The sequence below is a fragment of the Pteropus vampyrus genome, unplaced genomic scaffold (genome assembly GCF_000151845.1).
Source record: "Pteropus vampyrus isolate Shadow unplaced genomic scaffold, Pvam_2.0 Scaffold435, whole genome shotgun sequence".
Taxonomy (NCBI): Eukaryota; Metazoa; Chordata; class Mammalia; order Chiroptera; family Pteropodidae; genus Pteropus; species Pteropus vampyrus.
Genome location: NW_011889216.1, coordinates 234,016 through 260,243, shown reverse-complemented (window position 1 = coordinate 260,243; position 26,228 = coordinate 234,016). Strand labels below are relative to the sequence as shown.

At 41.0% G+C, this 26,228-nt stretch overlaps 1 protein-coding gene and 1 pseudogene across 1 annotated transcript in view; both read left to right on the top strand.

Annotated features, from left to right (window-relative positions):
- MACF1 (microtubule-actin crosslinking factor 1) overlaps window positions 1-26,228 on the top strand; it is a 298,908-nt gene that overhangs the window by 48,556 nt on the left and 224,124 nt on the right. The gene's annotated exons all lie outside the window — the stretch shown is intronic.
- On the top strand, window positions 25,539-25,654 carry LOC111732238 (annotated as a pseudogene).

Below are 26,228 nucleotides of genomic sequence, written 5' to 3'. Positions count from 1 at the left end.
GCAGATACATATGTACCCACTTCTCATTAAACAGATGTTGACACCCTCATTGAGGTTCTGCCAATTAGGTACTTTTAGCACCTCTGTAACAATGTGGTGTCCTCCCACAGAATGTTATATTGGACTCAAGAATAATAAGTTTCTTAGAGCTTATACCCTGCCATCCTGGAGTCTATATAGTCTTCTTTTCTTTTTTTCTTTTTTTTAATATAACCTCATTGTTAGCAAAAGACAGCTTCCGAGAAAAATTCCATTGTACTATTTTTAGTGTCTAGAATCTGATTTCTCAAAAATATTTATTTTGCTTATTTCCTCTGCTCAGACGCAACAAAGGAAATTGGTGGCCTTTTTGGAGACTCGTTTTATTTGGTGGTGGAGGAGCCCAGGTGAATTGAGTCAGCAAGCACCCCTCCCCCCACACCCAGGTTTGTCAGAATAACTAAGTGTGGCTCTCCTCAGCAGGCGCCTTCCTTTAATTCAGCGGTCCCCGACCTTTTTGGCACCAGGGACCAAGGGCACCAGGGACCGGTACTCCTATGAGAATCTAATACCTGATGATCTGAGGTGGAGCTGAGGCAGTGCTACCTGGGTTGGGGAGCGGATGCAAATAGAGATGAAGCTTTGCTCATTGGCCCTCAGCTCACTTTCCTTGCCTGCCTGTTTTAGGAGCAACATCCTGAACCTGACTCAGGTCTTTTCTTTATCTAGGCTGTGGCATCCCTGAGCCCACTCAAGGGCAGGGCAGGTATTCCTTTTTAACTGATATCTGCATTATAGAGTCAGAAGCCATAAGGACCACACCACCTCATGCACTGTAGTCTGGACTTCCTGATCTGCCCAAGGGGTGGGGATCCCTGCTTTAAATGACTTGGAAGTGCAGCTATATTCTCTGTCTGGGTCCTGGTAGAGTTGATGAGAGAAACCATTCTTGTGAGGAGGTGGGGAAGCTGTTGATCTCTATTATACCTGGATACGTATAGCTGTTTCAGTATGCTTTTGTTGAAATAAATTTTTTTCCCCTTCTATCTTTCTTCCAGAGGTTTGTAACCTCATTCCAGAGACTCTTGCCTCTGATCTTTTATTTAGGTCCTCAGAATTCCCAGCAGTGAGGCATTTACATTGTCCTATGATTTTATAAACTTAGAAAGGAGCCTTAGTTTTAGGTAGAGCTAGAATCTGAAGTGATGCAGGTATAGATTCACTCTAAGAGCAGGTATTTTTGCTTTCCCTCCCAATTGCTCAGCCCTTTTTATCTTATTTGGTCTTATAGTATTACATAACCCCTGTAGGGAGGAGAAGATTCATGGGATTCACCTATTTCTCCATGGACCACAGAGCCAAAAAGAAAAGGATCAAGGAGCGAGAGGTGATTTGAGGATCTGTGGCCGAAAGCATGGGCTCATTGTCAGGCCCTGTTGCCAAACCAGCACTTAGTTTCCATGCAGGCCTCCCTTGGTCATACCATTTCAGTCCTCTCTTTCTAAGCATACGAGATCTGACTCCTTTTTTCTTCTGGTCCTCAGCTCTGCAGAGGGAGCTTTGGCCCTGGCCACAACCCTTTCTTTCGATGGCAAACTCATTTTCTCTAGCAGACCAGAGGGACAAGGTGTAATTCAACCCCGTACTGCATCAGACACTGCTGCCAGGGGAAGACAATGAAGAAAGTGATCTTTGTTGTTCCCTGAATAGGATCATGAACCTGGCACCTGCTTTTGTTACTGGCTTCTTAAGTCACCGGAGACATTTTTGCTGTCTTCCTGGGTCAGCAGCTGCTTTGGAGTAACAGTGGGGTAACAGTGGCAACTGGCTGTCTGGGTGTCAGTTCTGCCTCAAAGAAAATGGATGTATTTCTGAGGAGAGTTACCTTTCATGTCTCTGAGCCTCTTGTCTTCAGGGCTGGTCTAGAGAATGAACCATTAGAAGTCTGCTGTACCCTCAGTCTGACCACTCATGACCCTTCTCTGAACCTGAGGAGACAGAGGCAATCCTTTTTTGTCCTGCTTTCTCTTATTAGACTCTGAGTTCTGTGTTCCCAGCACCTAGGTCAGTGCCTGGTGCATGGTGAGTGTGCAACAGATGTACGTGGAATGAGTGGTTGGGTGAATTCCTTCAACTGGCAATCCAGATTTAGTGTCACTGAGGGGCTTATGGAATTGCTTTGTGGGAAGAGGACCTTTGTTTTTAGGAGAGAGATTGCTTTGAAGGAATTATAGGAGGTATTGATTTCTAGATGGTTTAGGGGAACTGTGGGAACTCCAAGTTCTCTCCTCATGGACCTAGAACTTTCCTTGCCTGCCTGTTTTAGGAGCAACATCCTGAACCTGACTCAGGTCTTCTCCTTACCTAGGCTGTGGCATCCCTGAGCCCACTCCAGGGCAGGGCAGGTATTCCTTTTTAACTGATATCTGCGTTATAGAGTCAGAAGCCATAAGGACCACACCTCATGCACTGTAGTCTGGACTTCCTGATCTGCCTGCATTCAGTCAAGTTCCACTCAGCTCTTAGGTGTCTGTGCCTTGGTAAAGGCTGTTGGAGACAGCAGGGCTTTCTTTTCCCCTTTGTCAGCAGTTGGCCAGAGAGTGCCTGTTGGACTGCCAGATCCTTAGCCCTTCACTTTTGTCTCTCTGTCTGGAATTTAGGGCAGGATCTCTGTTACACCCGGTGTTACATCTCACTCTTCACCCTTGTGGGACCCATTGAAGGATAAAAGGTGAACAGCCATGAAGGGTGTATGGACATGTTAGACTGTGGTGCTTTGGAATGCTCTTATTCTGGGGAAAGGTCCATCGTCTGCAAGAACTGGAGTCCATCCAGGCCACTGTACCCTCCCCACCCTTTCCTAAGAGCCTCACGTTGGAACCATCACTCACTTAATCATTCCAAACATCCTTGTTTTTGTTTATTTTTTATCTGATATGGTGAAACACACAGGAAATAACAAACTAGCATATGTTGTCTTTTAAATGCACTTAGTTCAAGTGGCTATTTTAAAAAGTCAGTTCCTGCCATTAGACTCCTGTCGTCTGGGCTGCTTTTCCTCCCTCAGGTGGGAGGAGTGTCTGATAGAATTTTACAGTGGCATTAAAGCAAGAGGACGCAGCTGTCCTCTGGCTGATGGATCGTTCCTTTACACCTTGTTCTTTCATTGCTTAGATTTGGATTGCACTGTGTTAATTGCTTTCATATCATGGCACAAAGGAGGTCTTAGAGATCATTCTAGAAGTTCTTTACCTGTGGTTCGTTGACCCCTCTCCACTTGTAAACAAAAGTTTGTGGGTAGGTGAATATGTGCCTTTTTCTAAGAAAAGTATCCTTAATTTTCATCAGATTCTCACTGGAGTTTGTGACCTAAAAAAAAAAGTTAAGAACTAGCATTTTATAGGAATTTGGAACTCCCACTCACATAGCTAATTAGTGGCAAAGTTGGATCTTGAGATAGACTCTGGCATATAGGTGTCATGACTTTACAACCAAAGTTCTTTCCACTGTACTCTATTATCCATATTCTTCTGGAGAAATGGTGGAATAACACCAGGAAATGGACACACATGATCCAAACTGTTATTGAATGTTTGTCTTTCTCATCCATAGCCTTATTTCACAGATGAGAACTCAAAAGCACCTGGTATGTTGAACTAGGTGACCTCAGAGATACTGACTCTCACAGTAGTATATTGTAAAATCTATATTTGTTTTTTTTTTTTAAACTGTATTTCACTGTCTAACTTATGCTCTGTAAGCATTAAACTCCTTTTTGGCCTTTTAATCTTGCTCATTAAATTGTTCTTTAAGAAAGGGAATCATGTATTTTGTCCCCAGTGACTCTTAATAAATACTCAGATCTGCACATAGTGGCTGGCTACCTGGTTGGTACTGTTGACTGACCAGTAGCATTTAAATTTTTATCTTTCCATTATCTTAATAGCTGCTAATATTATTTAGCCTGATCTTTTCAAACAGGCATACTATATTCTCTTTTCTCTTTGTTTTCACAATGCTACTTACAGTTTCTCCACCTGCATCTATCTAACCTGTATAATTGGGAGTTTTGTGGAACATTATATGTCGCACACTGTCAATTCTTCTCCAAGTCACTGAACAGCAGCCTGCATGGCAGATTGCTCTGAAAAACTTCAACCCTGGGAGAGGGATATCCCTCTTATGAGGGGTTATACAACAGAGTCAGACTCAGTTGCCCATGGTTTTCTAGGATGCCAAGGTAAGATGAGCCAGAATTCCAAGCTCAGGTTTGGGAAACATAGGTTCTTTCCATGCTGTGTCATTGGCCTGATGTGTGACTTTTTGATAGATTGCTTAACCTCTATTTTCTCATCTGTAAATGAAAATTTACATTTTTTTATTTTATTTTAAAAATCATTTCTAAAATGAGTATAATAACGCAGATGGACCACTTCGAATTTCTTACAACAAACATGCTGTAGAAATTTCTTGTTTTTCTCCTCTGATTATAATCTGTAGCTTATCCTAAGAGCCTGTAACTATGGGGTGGTGGTGGGGGGTGGAAGGGCTCATCTTTTTGAGGCTAATGGACTAGAATGAAATTTGTAGCAGCTAGTGAACTCACCAAAAACAAATCAGCTGAGTGAAATCGTGCCCTGGAGTAGAGAGCAGGTGGATGGTTGTCTGGACTGCAGTTTCTTCCTAACTATCTATAGAGAATGTCCTGCCTCCTTGAACTGTGCTTTCAGCATTTAGGGAGTGGGCTTAACAGTTTCTGCTTCTCTCCTCTCCCTGCCTTGGGCTGTATTGATGTGCAGTGTCTCCTGTGTGTGTGTGGCTGTATTCCAGTCTGTAAACATGACTGCTGTGAGGAGAGTGCAGAGTTGGTTGTTTATTTTGTAAAACCTGCCCCATTACCATGTGATATTTGCCCAGGAGCTCCTGTTATGGTTACATTCTTGTGGCAAGTGTGGCCCTTTAAAGGTTTCGTTCTCAAATGTTAGATGAGCCCCTAACTGGTGTCCTGAAAGCATTTTAGCCTCTCTCCCTAGAGTTTAAACCAAAGGAACGGTAGGTAATCCCAGTGGAGCCTGAGCTGGGGTCTAGAGAGAAGGTGGCAGATGAGGAGGCAGATGATAGGCAGGGGCTGTTGTGGTCTCTTGTCTCATTTGCACAAAGGAGGAGCTGGCCTCTCTTGGGGAGGTATTTCCGCTCACTGCAACAAATGAGGGTACACAAAGGGCTGTAATGCAATGAGGCTTCTCTGGTGACGTCACTTGTAAATGTGGTCAAAGTCCAGTTCTTGGGGGCTAGGAGACGCAGTAGTAGAGATCAGTCTCACTTCTCAGCTGTCAGTGCTCCATGGCGCCTACTTCCAGCCACTGAACCAACACAGCTGGGCCGGGGCATGAATGCTTACAAGTACCAGAAGTTCCTGGAGGGACTCAACAACCTTAGAGGTATTATTTATTACAAGCTTTCTGGCTCCCTGCCTTTTGTCCTTGCTGATTGTGTGAACACTTACTGTGGTTCTCTATTGTATGGGGTCTTTACTTTTCATCAATCCCTTAGGGGCTTAGAAAGCCCTCTTACTCTAAGCTGGCCACATTTAGGCAATTACATAGAAGGGAAAGAGTTTATAAACATGATCATGGGCGAGTAGGAGGGAATCCTCTCAGCTACTTCAGCAGCAGCCTGTTTTCTGGCTTCAATGGGCACTGAAGAAATGTCCCCTGCTGTCGTGAGATCAGCAGAGCCCACGGCACTCCCTAGACAGTGTGAGTGGAGGGCTCTTGCCATTGGGCTCTGCAGCCTCACCTAGGTGTAATTAGGTTTCTTGGGCCAGGTTTTCCACTTGCCTGTGTCTACAGTGAGTCAGAGGATCATCTGGAGAGAACAGGGAGTCAGGAGTGGTTGTGGGGGAGGAGGAGTCAGATTGATAGGCCAGAAATGCTGCTGTGAAGGGTAAATCAATGACTAAAAAGGAGGTGTCTTTTTATTAAAATGGTATTTAAAGAGGATAGTGTTCGTTTTGCAGGGTTGGAGACTCTTCACTAACTGTAGATGAGAAAAATGCTCTCAGATATGACGATGAAGCACTCCTTTTGGCTATTAAGGAGGAAAATGAATGAAATCTTTTTACTTCCCTTTCTCCAATTAAAAGGTGGTTTTATTGCCATCTGTCTGTTCAGGAAGGTGCTTAAACCCCCCTTCTTTCATCAGCAGTTAGGATTCTGGATCCAGAGTAACCGTGGGGTGTGGAGAGAGTAGGGGAAGGTAGAGGAAAATGTTGTAAAGTGAGTTTCTTTAGAGTTGAGGGGAATGGCAGGAGATCTGGACTCTTGTTATGCCAGAGTCAATAGATATTTTACTTTTTTATATGTTGAAAAACTATTTCTAAGAGGTCATATATATTAAGAGCTTTATATGCCACAAAGGGATTTGCAGCTATAAAGTACTGTTCAGTTATCTCTATCTTCTCTTCCATTTTCTCTCCACATTCCATACAAACATTTTTTCAGAACTTCTGACAGCTGGAGCCAACCGCTTTTAGATTCAGGACTCTAAGCTCATCACACATCAGACAGGTCTTAGCAAGAATGAGCGACATTAACTGTTGCTTTCCTGTCACAGGAAGTTTTGAGAAGGCAGAGAGTCTGGGCTGCTTCATCCAGACTCATGGGGAATGATGAGAGATGGGGGACAGAAACCAGTGGTCCTTCTCAGTGACTCTTAGTTCTTGGGCCTTATTGGGGGATGAAGGGAGGTGTAAGAATGTACCCTTGTCCCATGCAAGAGTCCTCCTTTTTTGCCCTATTTCTTGTCTTAGAGGGATCCTTCAATATTCCTGGGCATGATGCCCACCTAATAGCAGGGGCCTTTTCCCTCCTGCGTTTACAAAACTCCTGGAAGGATTAATAAACTTTAATTAACGTGCATGTTCCTTCAGTAGAAGAATCAGTTCCTCTCCTTGAACACTGAGCTCCTTATTACCTTTAGTGTCATTCTACTGATAAAAGACCGGAGCTTTTTGAAGATAGGCAGGTGGTGGATGGAACTATTGGAAATTTACTAATCCATAGGATTGGGGGATAATTTTTCCTTTTGGTTCCCCTTTGTGTCAGGGTTTAGATGAGCAGTTAACCACACTAAGATGGCCACAGCCTGTGTGGATCAGGTTTAGAAGTGACCTAAGTAGATTCCTGACGTTCTCAGGAAACTGTACCACTCATAACTCTCCTCCTCTGCTGTATGTGCTTCAGGAACAAAGAGCAGGTATGACTGGTGGTGGGGGGCCCTCGTTTTCCTCCCATAAAACATGCGTGGAGGAAGGAATCCTTTTTTTACTTCCTAAATAGGAGTTGATTTGGTCCCCAATCTCCTCTAACTCTCCTGACTTTCTCAATGGGGCTAATGGAACAAATAGCTCTTGATTTGATCTTCTCAGGGATGTAGAGGTTTGAAATTGCACCCTACAAAGGGTTATTTCTGCTTTCAGAGGAGGTTATATTGAAACTAGCTTGGCAATTATTTATTTTCTCAGCCCACCTATACAGTTATTTTTTTCCCTCCTTCCTTTGCCCTGTATTTACTAGGAATGAATGAATAACATTTATAGGAATGAATAACAGACCAGATGTGCCATCATGGGGAATGTTCTGTATGGAGCCAAAATCAGAGAAAAGACCACAGCAGTACAGCTCCCACTCCACTCCAGACATGTGCTCTCTGCCATGTTATTTTGGTTCTGTACCTCTAAGATGAACTCTGAAACTCTTACTGCTATAGGCATTAAACAAGAGGATATATACATTTAATTTAGTGTCTGATATGTAGTCAGAATTCACTAAATGTTCTACCTCTTCTTTCTTCTGTCCATCCTGGAGACTTATTTGAATCACAGTGCCTGCTGTGGTCCAGGATAAGCTGGATCAGGTCACCGTCTGACTGGGAAGTTGTAGCCCTCGTCACCCATTCACATGTTTGGCTTCAGATCTTACTTGATCTCACCATAGGATAGTTATGATGGTTTAGACTGGAAGACAACAGCATTAGTGATATTAATAATAACGATAGTGTTCAGCAAATGTTAGTTATGGACTAGGCACTGTCCTAAGCACTTTACATGTATTCAATGTAGCTCTTATAATACTCCCATAACATAGACAGTTTACAGTGGTATACCCAACTTGGCTGGCATGGAGCAGGGTTCATCTGTTCTGCTAAGGACATAATAGTGCCTGGGAGTATAGCAGCCAAAATAGCTGTATTGTGCTGCTGTGTGATGCTGGGGACCATGTGAGCTGGGAGAAAATATCCATGTTTGACCATGTATTTGTATAAAACACACTTGGGCACCTTCCTCTCTGAGGGAGAGTAGCAGTTTGGTGCTTCGAGCTGTGTCTTGTTTTCTAATCCTTCACTCACTTATATACATTGTACAATAGTCTTTATGGCATAAGGTATATAATATACAGATAATATACAGCAGTTTGTCTTGTTCACCCAAAGAAAACATCTGATTAATTTCTTTCTCTCCTGAATCTTTTCCAGGTGGGAGAGTTCCTGGGAAGAGGGCATGTGGCTGTTTTGGTTTAGTCCTTGTTATCATTTCTAGAATGTTAGTATAGGTCTTAGACAAATAACATTCTAGAGAACCCTGGGCTGCCATGCAATTACATACAAACCATTGCCTTTGTCAAATTCTCTTGTGGGTTGAGTTTCACCCACTGTGTCCCCTGATTATGGTGAATAGCTGCTGCTTTTCATTTTACCTGTATCTCTGTGTGTTCCAGAGAGGCTGACAGAAAGAGGTAGTTGGCTCCCCTCTTCATTTAGTTACTGACTTTGCTTTTCTTGACATGGTTCAGCTTGCAGCCATTCCTCCATCATCTAGTGGGTAATTGTTGAAGGGAGCCCAGTGGGAGAAGTCTTTTAAAGTTCTAGTCCCCAGTTTCCAGGGACTCTTTGGTGCTTTGATGCCAGGGTTGCTGTGCAATATATTCCGTTGCTGCTGCTGCTGCTGCTGCTGCTGCTGCTGCTGCTGCTGCTGCTGCTTCCGGGAGGCTTTAACTTTTATTTTTCAAGGCTGACAAAAACCATAGCCATTGAATAATTTCTGCCCAGGTAGACCTCTCCTGTAGGTATGACTGGTCAAACTGTTGGCCCCAGTTCTGCTCTTTGGCAGAGCCCAGTCCTGTGCTGTGACTGGTAATTGGGGATTAATTTGGGAGGCAGCAAGGAGGTGGTAGTGATGAGAAAGTGGTTCTCTAGCCTTTGCTAAGAAAAACTTGTGATAGGTCTGTGAATAATGATTAAAAAAAAAAAGCCCCGAAATTCCTATGCGCTTTCATCATTCTCTTCCTTCGCATAGACTGTCCTGCTCCCTCTGCCTAGACTGTTACCCTTTTCTCCTTGTACCAAACTTGTATTCATCCTTTAGTGCCTCGCTCAATGTCACTTTCCCCCATAGTTTTTGTTGTTGCTGTTGTTGTTGTGTTCCTAGGTAGAATTATTTCTTTTTTATTCATCTGTGTTGTCATGGCACTTTAAACATACTTTAGAGCATATCACACTGTTAAAGTTGTTTTATTAAATATTTAATTTTCCTGCTAGTCTTTACTCTTTGGGCCAAGTTTTCTGTAACTTCTGTAAGCCTTAGTTTTCTCATTTGTAAAATGGGGATGATAGTAGAATTTACCTCCAGATGTTGTGAGGATTAAATGAAATGGTAAATTGAACACCTGGTAGGGCGCAAGAGCCCAGGAGACGTTAGTTATATACTGTTGCTAAGGGTGGGAACTGTGTCTCATTTATTCTTTTATCTTCCTCATCTAGCATACTGCCTGGTACATATTAAGAAACATTTGAGGAATTGAACTAACTCATATATCTCAATGTCCTTCAGTAGTCAACACAAGAGGTTAAAAAAATACTCTGACAATGCTGCCTGTGCTGTATAAATCTATAAAACCTCTTTTTGTGGTTTTTCTCTTCAGTGCTAGATTATGACTCCCATAAAAAACTCTGTAGTCATTTTATAGCCATACCTAATTTTTGGTCAGAAAATGATATTTTCCAAGACTGGCTGTTTTGAAACATTAAATTCATTCTCAAAGAATTTGGAAATGTACTGCTCTTGAAAACATCGGAGAGATGGTACTAGTCTGTAAGCAGTTCCTCATGAGAGGTTCCAGGTATATTTTGGGCAGCGGCAACATTGTTAATTGAACAAGGTAACTAATGAGAAGGCATGCACTCAGTTTGGTTCCATTAGTTCTGATATGTTTGTCACATCATCTTTATCTTATTAGCTTTACTTTGGACATCCACTTAGTCATCCAACCTAGAAGCCTGGCCCCTATTCCCATGTCTGGGCAAGCAGGACAAGCCTTCACACCTGAGAGGAAAGTCCTTTTTTGGGGGGTGGGAATGTTCTTTTCTCTCTTCAATGTGGCTAAAGGAGAATGCTAGGGGAAAAAAACAGATTTTATTTTTTTTGCCCCTGCCGTTAAGTAGATGCACTATTTTGTCCTTATAGAAAGCATGGAAAAACAAAAAACAAAACACCACCAAAACCTACCTACATGCTACAGATTACTATGTTAATATTTTCTTGTATTTCCATTTAGTCTTTTTCTATCCATATCTATATAAAATGCTGTTTTTATATATTTATTATTGTTGTAATACAGTTCTTTCTCTTGTTCTTTGTTATTTTGTAAGCATTTTTTTGTGCCTTTAAAAGTATTTGTCTATAACATCATTTTTTAACAGCTAATCCTCAAGTGGAAGGATCATTTCTTTAACATTCCCCAGTTGTGGGCATGTGCATTTCTAATTTTTCACTACCATAACATGATAGTGAACATCCTTATAAATAATTTTTCCTGTGCATCTCTGGGATAGATTTCTATAAATGGAATTACTGGTCTTAATACATATATTCAAAGCTCTAGGTGTTGGTTTTGAACTTTATTTCACTTTTAAAAGTTACCTGTAACACTATGAATACCTCTCTGTTAGCTCTTGGCCCCTTGATATCTAGGGACAGCCCTATCTTCAGGCCTAATGGCCAGCTAGTTTCAGATGTTTTATTATCCAGTTAATTTCATCATGGGATAGGTGCCAAGTGTCTCTTTTACTTAGTCAGCAGCTCCCACATGTCATCATCACATCACTGCACTGTTTTACTCTGAAGCTTTTCTCCCAGAAGCTCCAGACATTTAAATGGCTTCATTGATCCTCCCAACCATAGTACCTTTTCCTCTTGTACTGGGAGAGATTCGTCATTGTTGATCAGGAAACTGCGGTACCAAGAATGACCTAATCAGTGCTGTTTAGAAATACCATATTGAAATCCCAGATTAGTATGACGTTGAGATTCTCTTTTTCTTTTCCTGCTGTTAATGCGTTAGCCCCTAGCTAGTAAATTGGGCCAGCTTAACCTGATATAATAGATTGACAAATTCTACTATGTCGTCTTGCTATGGGTAGGTGTCTGCCTCTGGAAGAAGTGGAATTGGTGCTGTGTGTTTAAATCAATATACTGTAGTCAAGTACAAATCAGCTTCTGTTACTTAGACTGACTTGGAATTGACATCCTGGAGCAGACAGTATGAGATTTTCTAACTGATGTTAGACTGACTGTGGGCGTTTGGAGATTAGCTTGAGGCCTGAGAGAAGGAGGCACATGTGTGGGACTTTGTGTGCAGGAGGGTCAATAAGAATGCCTTTGCAGCAGCCAGGATAGTGGAAAGTGGCTTGAGTCACCAACAGGATTGCATCCTTTACAGTGAGAACTGTCAGCTCCTCCTATTCCCAGAGCCCTTAAGCAAACCTATCACAATGGGGCAATTCACTTCACTACAAGGAATCTGGGAGTCTGAGTGCTTCTGGGGTGAGACCTGCCAACACCTTTTTCAGCACTAGGAACCTGTAGACTCTGAGTAAATCCTGTACTTGTCTGGATGCTTAACAGTTTTGTACTGTTTAAGTTTATCCTCTTGTTAATTGTATATTTTTTAGGCTTACTCCTGTCACTGAAGAGGCCGAAGAGGGGCATCAGCACAAGTTCACACTGAGGTTGTCCTTTCTTGCTGCTGGTTTGAAATGTGTGAGGAATATGGGGTTCCATGGTGTAATGCTTAGCACTCTGGACTCTCAAATGTGTAGGGATAGTTCTCTGGTTTTTGTTAATTGGAGATGAGTGTTACACTATCTTTCCTCAAAGAGGGAGCTTTTATGCCTAAGAAAGTATAAATAAATGATCACTTTTTTCCCATCCTTGGTCTTGAGTTTTTTTTTTTTTTTTGAAGTAGGCTTTAGTATTAAGGGGTTAAGGCTCTTATCTGCAATATTCTGCCTCAGTTTCTTTTGTCTGTTCTGGAGAAACTCCAGGCTAGTAATCCTAATTGTATGTGTTATTCATTACAGCAACTGGAGATGCTCCTTCTGAATGCACACCACTTGCTAAACAGCATCTTTTGTTCATTGTGGAGTAGCAAGAACCTCTTCTGGTTTGATGTATCTTGAAGTCCTTTGATTTGAAAGATCACTTTTTACAGTTCGTTATCAACTAACTACTTCACTCCCTGGTAATGTTCCATGCTTCTTGTATCTTTCGCTGAAAGTTGCTGTATCCTTCTCCTTCCTTTCTTTCATTGGGAACCTTCTGTATGCCAGACCCTAAGCAAGGCAGTGGAGATACAAAGATTAATGACAGCCCCTGTCCCTGAAGGATTGTCAGTCCTATATACAGTCTAGTGAGGAAACATATATATTTGCAACATATATTTATGGCAAGTGCCATAATAGAAATATGAACAAAGTGCTGTAGAACAAGATGGAGTGATTACTAGGGGCAGCATGGTGGATGATTTGGAAGACTTTACAGTGGAATTAATGTTGGAGCTGAATTTTGAAGTTGGTAGGAGTTTGCCAGTTAAGGGAGAAAAGGTGTTCTGGGAAGACAGCAGGTTGTGCAAAGGAATAGACTCATGAAAGTCTCTGTTTCCTGTGGGGAAGCATGAGAAGTATTATAAAGTAGGAAGCTGGGGAGAATGGGTAGTTGTTTAGGGAGAGAGATGAGGCTGGAATGGAAAGTTGAGTCTTTGTTATAAAGGGCTAAGGAATAATGGTAGGCATTTCAGGACACTAGATATTTTTAAGGCAGAGGAATGACAAACTATATACGTGTGTGTGTGTATTTTTTTTTTTTTGGTGTGAGGAAGAAGTATAACTGGCAGAAGTATAAGAGATCGCTTAATAGGGAAGTGGGGCTGCAGGTAAACCAGTATGTATCTGATTTTAGTTTGTCTAGGATGACAGAAGAGGTAAAGAGAGCAAGCATATGAAATCTTTCAAAAAGAAGTTTGGTTTTAGAAACAAAATGTACGTTGAACTATATAGCTGGGGTGGAGATCCCATCTCTCCCACAGCTCAAGTTGAACCCAGCCTAGTGTTGTGCAATGCTTTGTGTTTGGATTGGTATTTCCTGGGACTGGTCAGATGATTCTCTTCAGCATGATGCCTATGGAGTAGTGGGGTGATGGGCAGCCTCACGTGTCTGTCAGTGATAAGAGGGTGAGAAGAAGCCCATTTAGCTCTGATTAGGGCTTGTGTTTCTTTGAAATTCTCTGGACTTCAGTACTGGCCCAGGGCTTTTTTATGTGACCCTTTACAGGTGGATTTGGAATGTCGACCTCATTTTGTGTGGGAATGCTGGCATTTGACACTGTTGATTATTTCCCTGCCTATTTAAAATATTCTCTTCCTTTAGCTTCAGTGAGAGAATTTCTTAGTTTTCCTTTACTCATCGTGATTGCTGTTTGTCTGCCTTTGCTGGGTCTTTTCTTCCTTCTGACTCTTACTCTGGTAGTTTCCTGAGGGGTGAAGCAGTGTGGTGAGGTTGGAAGAACACGAGCTTTGGATCGGGGCTGGATTGGGTTAAAATCCAAGTGTCTACGGTACTTGGGGTAAGTGGCTCGCTTTCTTTGAGCTTCAGTTTTCTCATCTGTAAAATGGGGGTAATAATATCTCTCACATAAAATTATTAGGATTAATGGAATGGCGTAGGGAAAGATTCTAACACAGTGCTGGCATGTAAACACATGGTACAAACATAACTGGCATTATTATTATGCTACTCCTGACCTTCCTTTCTTTCTTTAGCCAGTTCTTCTGGCTTCAGTTTTTCTTTTAAATCGCGCGATCCCGCATCTGTCTTCTACTGCTTAAAATCTCTCAGTTTTTTAGGTGTTTTTAAAAATTGTAGCAAAAAACATAGCATGAAATCTACCCTCTTAATAATTTTTTACATGTATGGTACAGTTTTGTTAGCTCTTTGCATGTTGGTTGTCAGCAGATCTCTAGAACTTTTTCATCTTGCATGACTGAAACTCTATACTCAACAACAACATCCCATTTTTCCCTCTCTCCCGTCATGGCGACCACCATTCGAGTTTATGCTTTTATGAGTTTAACTGCTTTAAATACCTCACATAAGTGGAATCATGCAGTATTTGCCCTTCCGTGACTGGCTTATTCCACTTAGCATAATGTCCTCCATGTTTATCCATGTTGTAGCATGTGACAGGATTTCCTTTTTTAAGGCTGAATAATATTTCATTGTGGGCATAAAAATTTCTTGATTTTTAGTCTCTTTTTTTCCAGCTGCCTACAGGACATCTATACTTGGATATCACCACGAACTCAGTATTTTCAAAACCAAGCTGAGACTTGGCTCTCTTCCTTTATTCCCCATTTTTGACAGTTGTGCTCACATTCTTCCAGTGTCCGAGATCAGAAACCCTGGAGATATTTTTGACTCTTCTTTCTTCATCAACCCTCATTTTTAATCTGTCATCAAGTTCTTTTGTTTCTTTAGAATTTCTCTTAAGTTTGCCCTTTCCCTCCCATTCCCTTTGCCATGACTCTAGTCACTCATCACCTCATGCCTGAATTACTGCAATTACCTCATATTTTGTTCGCTGTGTCCTGTCTCTCCCTTCCAGTTAACACTACCAGCTACTTTGTAGTATTTTCTATTACCCAAAGTAAGTAAGACCTTTCATGCTGTGACATGCTCCAGTTATGTAGGCTTGTCTCACATAATTTCCTAGAACACCTTTAGCTCCAAACAAGTCCATCTCTCCATTGTGCTTTGAAGTACTTCATTCATTCTCTCCTCTGGCCTTTTCTTGTGCAGTTCTCTTTATCTGGAATGCCCTGGTCTTTACACTTAACTGAAATCTCTCCATTTTTCCACTTTAGGTCTTTCTTCTCCAGGAAGACTTTGATTATCATTGTTCATGTTGACATATCACTTTCCACATTCTAGTTTTGTCTTCCTATTAAAATTATAAGCTTTTTGAGGAGACTTTCATGGGCGTTATATTTCTGCAACTCTCACAGGACCTAGCTCATATCTAATCAAGTTTAAGTGCTTATTACTGAGCACTTAGAAGGTGTGGTGACTAAAGTGAATCATTCTTTCATTCGACAAATATGTATGAGCACCTGCCATGCTTACTGTGCTAGGCACTGGGATCCAGCAATAAATCACACAGTGAGATTAGTTATACTGTACTGTAAGCTGACAGATATTGATTGGTCAAATGAATTTGAGGAAACCAGGTTGGACTCTGAGGACAAATGACAAGAGGGAGATTTTAGAAAATAAGGCATAGATGAAACAGTTATTGTAGGGAAAAGACATTTAATGGATTCAGTCAGAAAATCATTCATCGAGTACCCACTAATATCAATTTATTCTAGGCATTAAGGATATGTAAGAGAACAGGTCAAATCTCTTCCATTGGAGAGCTTATGTTCTAACATTTAGAGGCATTTTAAAAATTAAAAGCACTTAATATGGGGTGAAGCCCATCTGTAGGAGGTCAGCACTGAAAGAGTTAATATGCTTATAGGGCTCTAGGCTTTGTTGAAACAGATGGTTCCTCTGCCCTAGGGAGTGTTTTTAAGGGGGATTAGAGAGTACTGGGCTGCAGAGGGCCTGAGACCTCTCTTCCTTACCCCATAGCACACACACCTGCTGTTCTGGCGCCTCTGTGAGCTATGTAACTTGTCCTCCACTTGGTAGGCACTTATTTGTAGGCTTGTGATTATGGCTTTAGGGTTGGCTGTGTGCTTCTGGCATTTTTATTTTTCTTTCCTGATTTTTATTGTCCAGCATCAATTAAGTCCCATTTTAATTTAACAGATATTGGGATTTGTCTGTGTTCCTTTCTGGTCCATGTTTACTTGTACATAATTGTAATTCTGGTCCGTATATATATTTTTTCCAATCCATTTTTTATTGTGGTAAAATACATATAACATAAAATTTATTATTGTTACCATATAAAAAAATACAATTCCTTGACATTAAGTACATTTTCAGGGTTGTGCAGTTGTCACGGCTATCTAGTTTCAGAATTTTTTCATGATTCCAAATGGAAATCCTATACATTAAGTAGTCATTCCCCATCCACCTCCCCACCACCCGCGCCCCCAGCACCGTCCTCAGCACCCTCCTCCTCCAGGCCCTGGCAACCACCAATCTGTTTTCTAATTTGCTTTGCATCGTGGAATTTCATATAATTGGAATAATATAACATGTGGCCTTTGTGTCTGGCATCTTTCACATAGTAACATATACAAATAAGTTTTTTAGTGTTTCCTTATAGTCATAAGTTATTAAGTTGTAATTTTGATAATGGCTTTACTTAGCCATTCTCTTATTGTTGCCTGTTGGGGTTGTTTCCAACTTGTTGCTGTTACAAAAACTGCTACAGTGGACATCTCTCTGACTATACTCTGCCATCTTTCAGAGGACTCTGTATGTTGCATACCAGCTGCAGAAGAACCATTGTACGTGATCAGGATAGTGTGGCCTGTTATCCCTCTCTGTGAGAGAACAGTTGAGTAATGAATTTTATATAGAAGGGAGCATTATGCTTTGCACAGAAGAGCTTGATTGCCAGGGAAAAGAAAAGTTTTTCTTTCTACCGTCTAGAATTCTTCTCTGACACTCCTACCTCCTTGGGTGTAGGAAGGAACTGATTATAGCAGTTGAAGATTAAATGTTTTATACATTATTCATTCAACATATATATGAGAACCTACTATATGCCAGACATTGGAAACTCGCCATCGGTTGAGCCTGGCTGAGCAGTGCCTTTTACTCTCTTGACCTTTGATACTGCCTGAGAGCAAGTAGGACCTACTTCCAGGGTAGTCAGAGATGATTCAGAATCTGAGCCACATGGCGCCTTATTACGTCATGGTTTAATACCTTGGGGGATTGGTACCATTATAGATAGTAATCACACATTAATTTGGGCTGCTCACTGCAGGGGATTTCTAAACCAACTGAGACTCCTCATACCTGGCTACTCTTGTTCCCCACTGTAATAGAGACCTGGCTGCTAGGAGATGTCTTCATACTGGTTTTTGTTCATAATATCCTGGGCAAGACAGCAAGGGGAGGGTGCTGTTGACTAGGTGTAAATGCTTCTGGCACTTTGCTATAGTAATGCTATTATGCTCATGCAAAGAATGGAGCGTCACAGATTCTGAGTTTGATCTAGTTGTATCTGGGATTAGGCCTGCTTGTCTTCTGGCAGACTATCTCCCTTCCTTTTTCCCCCTTACTGGTCTATTATATAAAATAGACTTAATTTCTCTCTACCCTGTTGGGAAAATGTCGACCACTTAAGGCCGTTCAGTGCCACACTATGCCTCTGAAACCCAGTGTTGAGTGGACTAAGCCCTTGAAACAATTGCCAGGTCTTAACAGTTTACTTAGGAAAGTGCTTAAACTCTGAATTGTTTATTTGGGATGAGAAGCACGGAAGCGAGGCCTTCTGTCCTCTTCCCCTACCTCATTGCTTTTTTTTCACTATCTGAATTTGATCTGTTATGTGTCTGTATCTTCAAATGTATTTTATTTCTAGTGTACTTTTATAACGGTTTAACTCTCAGGGGAAGGGGTGGGGAGAAAGAGGTTAGACCATCAGGAATGGGGACTCTACTCTCTTTCTCCCTAGATCCTGGAGCTGACTGAATTGGCCTAGAGTTACTGAGGGGCCGCTGGTTTGTGTTTCAGTGGGCTGGCTTTACTGAGTGGGACACAAAAGCCTAAAGCACAAGCCATTCCCCCAAGCCTAACATTTTCATATTTCTTTCTCTGCCAAAGAATCTTTGGTTAGGGTTAAGAAAAACTAGTCTGTCTGTGGAAATACCAAGGCCTTTTGTTTGCCAGAAGAAAAGGGCTTTTGATTAAGGCCTTCTTCTGTCTCTCTTTTTTTTCCTTAAGCTGCTGTGGGAAGACTTCAGAGCCGCTGAAGGTGTTGTTTGAGGGATTTGGGGCAAGGACAGATAGCAAAATAGAACTTGGAGAGACTTAATCATGCTTTACCACTCATTTATGCAGAGATGGGAGAAAGAAAGAAAAAAAAAACCAGTAAAATCTGTCCAATTTTTGGTGACTGCTTTTACTAGCCTTTCTTCCTGTGTTTATGAAATCAATCCAAAACAGTAGTTCCCGAAGGACCTGTGGGGCTGATCTGAACTTGAACCCTGCTCTACCATTTAGTGTGACTTTGGGCAAGTTACTTAACCTTTCTTTTTAGGCCAGATTTTCTTGGCTTGAAAGTGAGGGTTAGAATAGGACCATTTTCACTGCATTGTAATGAGAATTGAATGAGTTAATAACATGTAGAAAGTACTTAGAACTATGCCTGGCACTTAAGTAAGTGCTCAGGAAATATCAACGACTATTTCAGTAAATATAATCTATGGCAAATGTTGAGTGTAGCTTTATTTTCCTGATCACTAATTCCAAATGTGGCTTTCTAGGGCTAGCAGAGTCAGGCCTTTGCCTTGTTAGTCTAAATGTTCACATTAGGCAGCATATTTTTACTAGTTGGAGGCAAAGGCACAGGTTTATTCTCTATGTGACACATCATAGAGGCTCAGTGTCTCCTTAGTTGAATGTCAGCAAGGGAATCTATTTCATTAGGAGGAACTTATTACTCTTTGACAAAGCAGTTCCTATTTGTGGAGTGGGAGTGGGTCATGACTACAGGAAGTTATCCATTTTCTCAGTCTCTGAGGGTAGTGAGGTTTCTTGCATTCCAGGAGAGCGTGAACCAAGCTGTAGAGGAGGGGGCCCTGGTCCTCCAAATATACAGTAGTTAGGGAAGAAGCGGGTATCCTTGGGGCTGGGCTGGTCACAGTGACTCTAGAACCAGGGCTAGGAGTGTCATTAGTGGAAGGTCTGAGCAAGTGCTTGGCCACTGTATTTCCCTGGCCGTGAGTAAGAGATCTGCTGAATGATCTACCCTACGCCTCTGGGCTCTTTTATAAGCTACCACCTCCTTTCCCAAGTTGTAGGGGCTAAGGAAGCGACCCAGAAATTTAAGTTTGTTGTCTCTTTCTTGCCCTTTTCTATATTGTCTTTAGCATTTAGGAAGGATTTCCACATCTGTGTTTTCTTTCTCCTTCTCCTCCGCACAAGGTGAAGTCTCATCTTACCTCTTGCAGGAAGTTAGGCTCTAAAGTCAGCACATAAAGTGAAAATCCCAAATAATCAAAATTATCCTTGAAAAATATTTTAAGTGACCCATCAATCAAGTATATAAACATGGTTTGTGTATAGTTGGCCTGTAATTAGGGGATATTTTAGATGAAAATAAGTAATCTCAAGTACTAGAATCATATTCATAATTCAGGTGCTTACAGTGTGAGAGGCACATGGGAACTGAGACTTGCTGACGTCTCGGATTCATGTCCTCTCATCTCATGTTCACCCCAGGACATAACCTCACCTTGGTGTAAAACTTCACCTAGTGGAGTTGTGAGAAAATCTCTGCATGTGTTTAATTTATTTCTCTGGTCAAATTCGTGTGGTTAAATGTAAGTGTGTTGTGATTCTCCTATATATACTTTTTTGTTTTTTGTCTTATTCCATTTTGTAAATTCTTATTTTCTTCTTCTAAACCAGTTTTATAGCTCTCGGCAGTTCTCTTGTCTAGAATGCTTGTTTGTGTGTCGGTGTGTTGCATTTCTTAATTATTTTCAGAGTTCAGGATTCTTGAAAGAGTGGTAAGGAGAGAGAATGAGTGGGAGGGGAAGACCTCTAAAGTGGTCTTCATTTAAATTCTGTAGTCATAGCTTTTACTTTCCTCTCAGGTCCTCTACTAACTTTTGATTCTTATCCCTTGTATAGAAGGTCCTTTCTTTCCTTCATTAGGAAAGACTTTCCCTCTTTAGGTCATTTTCCAGTAGAAAATTTCTGCTTGTGCTGGGCCAGTTAGAAATGAATTCTTGTTATATCTATTAACCAACACTGATTTAGCTCCGGATATTTAGTTGGTTCTTGGATCAACCCCAAATTCATAGTATTCTAAAGTGATAGATGAGGAGCAGAGCCCACCCAGAGAGGTCAAAGGACACTTTCCCCAAGTCACAGAGATGGTTAATGACAAGCTGAAACCATGACCCAGGTTCCTGAATCACATTGCTTGCCCTCAAAGCCTTGAATAGGAGCAGTCCTTTGTAAGAACTTTTAACTGTTTTTTTTTTCTCCCTTTTTCCCAGCCTTCAGGGAATTGTGACTTTTCTTTTGTTTAGTTTGATTTCATTTCCTTTCCTTAAAAATGCTAGACAGTATGAACTTCAAGAGGGTTTAAATTAGCTCCATTTCAAAGATGTGTTTGAAATCTCTTGGGGTAGTCTGGAAACTTAGAGTTGTGTTATACTACTTGGAGGACTGGGAATCACTGTCACTGGCCTAGAGGTTTGAGACAAGGGAGATGGGTGACCGTAGTTCTGGGAGGGTGAGGGTTTGCGTAGGAATCAGCTGGAACACAGAAGGGCAGTTTTAAGGTCAACAAACATTTATCGAATTTCACTCTTTGTAGACACAGGACTAGGTGCTGGGGAATACATACTTGGCCCCTGTGTTCAAGGGGTTTGCAGTACCCCTGTCTTAACTTAAGTAAAGAAGGTAGTATGTGTATTTGGAGAGATACCTCAGTGAGGCTATAATTTCTTTTGTTCTGATTTGGTCACAGATGTGGAGGGGATAGTGTTACCGTTCATTGGGACCTAGGAACAATCCCCAAATACAAGGCACTGAATGCTAGTTTGGTCCTCAGATAGGTCAAGGTGGGGTTTTTCCTGGGTCTCAAGGTCCAGTTGTATTGACTCACTGAAAGAAATGGGGTTCTTTATACTCTTTCCTCCCTTTTCTTCCCAGTGTTTTTCCGTCTACAATCTACTGGTAAGCATTAAACTCTCTCCCCCTCTCTCCCCTTATCTTCTCCTCTCTTCCCCTCTCTTCCCCTCTCTTCCTCTCTCCCTCTCAACTATTTCTTTTGAGCAGTGGGGGCTATCAGAAAAAAAAAAATTAGAAAAATGATTTGCAAAGGATAGCCCTTGCTGCATGTAAATCACACAATTCATCAGGCTTGGGAGAAGTTTATGCATTAAGTGTTTTCAGACATTGAGGCAGTAGGAGCCTCTGGCTTCTGGCTGGGAAGGGAAGGGCATACAGTTGTTCTGGTCATTGCTACCCTGCTCCAACCTGTCCCTTAAGTATTGTCAGCTCCTTCAGCTTTTGTTGCTTTAAAACATCACATTGTAACAAAGGTCAAAACTGTAGTCCTTGCCCTCTCAATCCTAAGGAAGGGAAATGGGTTAGTTCTAGCCCATATATTTCTCCTTTGCCCCAGAGAAAACAAAACACAGAAAAATGAACCACTAAAACCCTCCAATAAAACAAAAACGTCAATAACCATGATTGACTTGTGGAGCCTCAGGTGTTGGACTACCTAACAATTTCTTATGTAACAGTTTTCCAGATTGGTGGTTAAAGTACAAATAGCTACAGTAGGCCCTGGCTGTCATCCTTTTGCTGTGTGAAAAGGAACATCAGAGAGGGAGCCACCCCACATGTCATTTATAACATTTTTATTGCTAACGAAGAGAGGGAAGGTGGTAGTGGTAGGGGGATTTGTGTGCACAAAGGTAGGACTGCAGGCCCTGTGCCCAGTTTCTAATTGGCATTGGTAATATAACCTTTCAGAGAGTCAGCTCCACGAGGTGATTTTGTGGAAACATCTCAGTTCTGCTCTATGCACTGTTTACTTTGCTGTATCTACCAGCAGCTATAGTGAATGGGAGAGCCACTGCCTTCTAAAGTGCCCTTAGGCTGTTCCCAGTGACCGTCAAGTCTTAAGAATCATTTGGGTGAGAATAATGCTGAAATCCTGTAGCTCTTTAGCTGTAAAGAAAAGCTGCACTGCCATGGTGATAAAGCTCCCAATTGAATAAGGAAAATGGCAATTTCCAAGAATCTGGGTGGTAGTTATTTTAATCAAGTTGAGAAATGGGATCACTGAGAAGGGGATTTCCACAGTATCTAGGCTGTCAGGGAAACCGTTATTCCCCACTGCCTTCTATGTACAAATTCTTTTCCCCAGTACGACAGGCAGAGCACAGAGGGCCTGCAAGTGAACTGCTTTACAGATACACTGTAGTTTTTCCTTTTAAAAATACTTTACGTACTGAACATAATCTCAGTACCTCACAGATGCTGCACGTGCTCTAACATCCTTCTTAAAATCAGAAAATACAAGTCATTTAGAAATAGACTACATATAGTAGTTTATGAGCTTTTGCTCTTGGGAAAGCCGACTTGGGATTTCTCTCATCTTTTTGTCCTATCAGACTCCTTGAGAGAGGTATAAGCATTTCTTTCTTTTTCCCTCTCTCTGGTTCACCCCAATGGGACAAATAGTTGCTGGATTCAACAACATTCTTTCCCAAATAATTCTTAAGGCATAAGGGTCACTGAAGTTTATTTTTAAATTCACAACCTCGGGTTGAGGGAAAGCAGTTGTCCTTACTGAATTCCCTCGTGGAGGCTTTCAGCTGCCCAGACACCCCCAAGGCTTTACTAGGCACATTCCAGTAGTCTTAAAGCCCTAGCCCTCAGGAGTGAAATTCTGGTCTGGCGTCTTATTCAGTGAGCCATGGCCATGGCATGAATTAGGTGTCAGATTGGGAAGCTGAAAGAACAGGTGGCCTGTGAACTTAATATAAAACTTCCGGCTTGATAAAGTAGAGCCTTATGCTTATTGAAAGTTTTCTTCTGCTTTCTTGTCAACTTTAGCCCAACTTGGGACAATCTCTTGATGGTCTCTTTAGTTCCCTTCCAGGGTTTTCTAGGATCATGCTGGATGCTGTCAGAATATAATAAGTTAAACCACAGTAAACTTCTGGAGAATGATTAAGCAGTGCTTAAATGATATTTTAACTTCTGTTTGCAGGGGAGAAATGGAAATCATCAGGAAAAAAAGTCATCTTCTCTTTGTTGACCAGGGCCGCTTGCTTTTATTCAGGTTCCTTCTTAGCTGCAAGGTGAACTCCCACACACACTTCTTTAATGATGTCCATCTTTGTCTTTAATCATATTTCTCTCTCTGTCCCTCTCCCCCATCACCCTCTCTTCCTCTCCTCCTCCCTCACCTCCTCTCTCCCTCTCTCCCCTTCTCCCCACCTCCACCTCTGCCTGTTTCCCCCCACCCCTCATGTTGTTCTAATTGGTCTAGGAAAACCAGTTCCACTCAGAACAGAGTTGGAGTAGGACTTGGCTGCCCTTCTGTGTCTTTTGTTCCTTGAAGTCTTGGTATGAAGCATGGACAAGAGATTTGGAATATTTGGAAAGCCACTGGACTAATGGGAAAAGCACCAGATAAGGAATCGAAGATGCTTGAGTTGAAGTCCTAGCTCTGCTACTTATTAGCTGTGTGATCTTGGACAAGTACTTAGTCTCTGTAAATCTCAATTTTCTCTTCTGTAAAATGGGAGTGTCAGTTCCTACCTGAAAGAGTAGGAATTAGAGAGCATTAGAGTTATGTATGTAAAGATCATTGCCTGGCACATATAGTAGGCATTTAATTATGTTTGAAAGTGAGAGCTTTGCTGTGTGATTGAAAAGGTCAGAGTTGATGCTAGGCTTTAAAGTGAGTGCCTTTGGTTAGCTTTTTGCCTACTTAACTACATAATGTTAATTGTATAGTTTATATATTAATGTATAAAATTATCCTGTTCTTTGTCTTTATTCTAGTCTGGTAGGTGTAGCAGCAACCCAAAGGAGAGCTAAGAGGGCCTTTAGCACCCCCATAATCTCCACCACTACCACCCCGGCCACAATACATAAATTTAAATGAAGTGTTTGTCATATAAATGCTGGATTAAGACTTAATATGATTGCCTCTCCTCTTCTAACCAGATTGTTACAAACAAGTCCATTTTATATAAAATTTCTGGTTCCCTATCCTAGTACTGATGCAAAGATTTCATTTCCCTCAAGAATGATTTGTGGCCAATTTGCATAAAAGAAGATATGAGATAATTTCTGAACACTTTATTTTGTCATATTTGAGGCATTTGTGGTAGAGAAATGGATCATGGTTATTCCATACTTTTTTCTTTACTAAAGTGGAATAAGCCAAGGCCAGTGGGGCCTGGCACATCACGAAGCCTCTGCCATCCCTTCTCAGCCCCAGCTATGCTTGACTAAGTCTCTAGGTCTTAGGTCTTTGAGTGCTAGGTTGTTTTGGAAACAAAGCATAATTTGTTGCTTTGAAATTGAAAGATACTTTGTGGCTTTTAGCATATTATTTTTTGTGGGGAGGGATCCTCAAATCTTGTGTTTTCAGTGTGCTAAGTATTTGAAAGGGCGTAAGGAAATTTGAGTATTTTTGTCTCGAAATATCAGAAAACAGTGTGGCTTAGATTGCTTTTTATTTTATGTGTTCATGAATTGGAAGACTTAATATTGTTAAGATGGCAATATTCCCTAAATTGATCTATAGATTCAATGCAACCTTTCTTAAATTTCTACTGGCTTTTCTTTCTTTTTTTTTTGGTAGAAATTGAGAAGCTGCTCCTAAAATTCATATAGAAACACAAGGGACCCATAATAGCCAAAATAATCTTGAAGAAGAAAACATAATTGGAGGACTCACACTTTCCAATTTGAAAACTCACTACAAAGCTACAGTAATCAACCATATGTGATAATGGCATAAGATAGACATACCAATCAATGAAATAGATCAAGAGTTCAAAAATAACCCTGTATATTTATGGTCAATTCACTTTTAACAAAGGTGCCAGGACAATTCAGTGTGGAAAGAATTGTCTTTTCAACAAATTATACTGGGATAGTTGGATATCCATATGCAAAAGAATGAAGTAGGGCCCCTACCTCATACCATATACAAAAGTTAACTCGAAATGGCTCATAGACCTATGTGTAAGAGCTAAAACTATAAAACTATTAAGATAAAATTTAGAGATCTTTGCAACCTTGGATTAAACAATGGTTTCTTAAATATGACACCAAAAGCACAAGTGACAAAAGAAAAAGAAAAAAATAGACAAACTGGACTTAATCAAAATTAAAAACTTTGGATGTGGTTCCATAGTGTAGTGGTTATCACGCCTGCTTTACATGCAGAAGGTCCTGGGTTTGCGCCCCAGTGGAGCCATGGTCTATGGTCTACGGCCATGCCACCCTGAACAAGCCCGATATCTGATCTTGGAAGCTAAGCAGGGTCCGGCCTGGTTAGTACTTTAATGGGAGACCACCTAGGAAGACCAGGTGCTGTAGGCATAAATAATAATAAAAAATAAAAATTAGAAATAAAGTTAAAAATTAAAAACTTTTGTGCTTCAAAGCATACTATTAAAAAAGTGAAAAATACCCCACAAATGAGAGAATAGGCAAAAAATTTGAATAGACATTTCCCCAAAGAAGATATGTAAATAGCTAATTATCACATGAAAAAAATGTTCAAACATTATTAGTCATTAGGAAAATACAAATCAAAACCATCTCATACCTACTAGAATGGCTACTATAATCAAAAAGACACGTGGAGGATGTGGAGAAATTGGAACCCTCATACACTGCTGTCAGGAATGTAAGATAGTGCAGCTGCTTTGGAAAACAATTTGGCGGTTCCTCAAAAAGTTAGAGTTGCCACATGACCCATCAATTCCACTAAGTATACATCAATAGAAATGAAAACGTATAGCCACACAAAACTTGTATACAGATGTTCATAGCAGCATTATTCATAATAGCTCAAAAGTGGAAGCAACCCAAAATCCATCAGCTGATAAATAGATAAACAAAATGTGGCATATTCATACAATGGAATATTACTCAGCAATAAAAAGGAATA